General features: G+C 39.8%; 1 non-coding gene across 1 annotated transcript; it reads left to right on the top strand.

Moving 5' to 3' along the window:
• The first annotated feature begins 214 nt into the window (after positions 1–214).
• Positions 215–288, top strand: trnat-agu (transfer RNA threonine (anticodon AGU)). Its single transcript has one exon. It is a non-coding gene; the product is annotated as a tRNA-Thr (tRNA).
• The last annotated feature ends 1,022 nt before the right edge of the window (positions 289–1,310 follow it).

Raw genomic sequence — 1,310 nt, 5'->3', positions numbered from 1 at the left:
AATGACAGAGAAGGCCCTGTCCGATCTGAGCTTCCTCCTGGATCTCAGTTCTTCCATGAGCAGGTGGTCAGCTGACCTGAGAGACCAACAAGGTTTGTAGGGGTGAAGAAGCTCAGAGAGGTACTGCGGGGCACGGCCTTGAAAACCTGCTGGTCACAGCTGTAACTGTGAAATGACTGAATCTGGAATATCACTGACATCACACAAAACAAAGGGCGCGGTGGCTTAGTTGGTTAAAGCGCCTGTCTAGTAAACAGGAGATACTGGGTTCAAATCCCAGCAGTACCTTGGTGGTGATGGGGAGTTTTCTTCTGATTTCAGGGGAAAAAAACTGAGTCTTCCCATCCTCCCCAACAGGATTCAGAGAACTGATACTCCATGGATGTCTTTACTTTTTAAACCCTAGAGATGGTTGTGGCAGAAAATCCCAGTAGTTTCTGGAATACTTTAACTAACCTAGTTGTCACCAACAACCGTACCACATTCATATTACCTTTCTCAATCCTGATGCTTGGTTTAAAATACAGCAGGTTTTCTTGATTACGTCTACTTGCCTAAAAACATTTAGTTGCTGCTCTTTGATTGGCTGATTAGATATTTATATTGACGATTAGTTAAAAAGCTGGACCAGTTAGTGTAAGTGCCCAAACAAAACTCTAATCGGTCCACTTAAACAGCATTAAGTTAACCGACGATCATTATTATGGCGACTTTCTGAGTGCAATTTATTTTATAAATTCTGAATGTCTGAAGGTCAGGAACACCGAAGCAGATTTTCTCTTGGTGATTGGATTTACAAAATGATTTTATATGTGACCCTTAAAGCTTGAAAAATTTGTAAAAGCCCTTTGAACTGGTTATTTTGTCCTATTAATCCAACCCTACTCATTTTTAAATTATATTAAAACATTTCTGTCTGCACAAGTTGGAACTTGCAAGCTTAACTAACACAATGATATGATTTATGTGATATATTGCTCAAAGATTGCGTAGGTGCACCATATTTCAACACAGCCTCAGTGTGGCAGCTTTTCACATTGCCTTCCCCATAAATTCTGTTGCCTCATTGGTTGCAGATAAAGCTTTACTGCAGAAGACAAACATGGTACAAATGATTTGCATTTCCACCAGCGTATCTAGCGCCAATAATTCCACCATTTGCAGAATAGCTTTAGCTTCACTATTAAACAAAAAAGAACAGGAACTGTACAGGAATCTATTTTTTGTCTATATTAGATCCTGTCATATTCATTGAGAGGTATGCTGTTGAGTTGAGGCTGGCAGCGTTCGACGTGTAAGATTTTTCTAAA

The sequence above is a fragment of the Diplotaxodon limnothrissa genome, linkage group LG17 (assembly GCF_057381915.1).
Source record: "Diplotaxodon limnothrissa isolate DT_005_m linkage group LG17, D_limnothrissa_male_GT1.1, whole genome shotgun sequence".
Taxonomy (NCBI): Eukaryota; Metazoa; Chordata; class Actinopteri; order Cichliformes; family Cichlidae; genus Diplotaxodon; species Diplotaxodon limnothrissa.
Note: the sequence above shows the minus strand (reverse complement) of the source record. Positions and strands in the feature narration are given on the sequence as shown.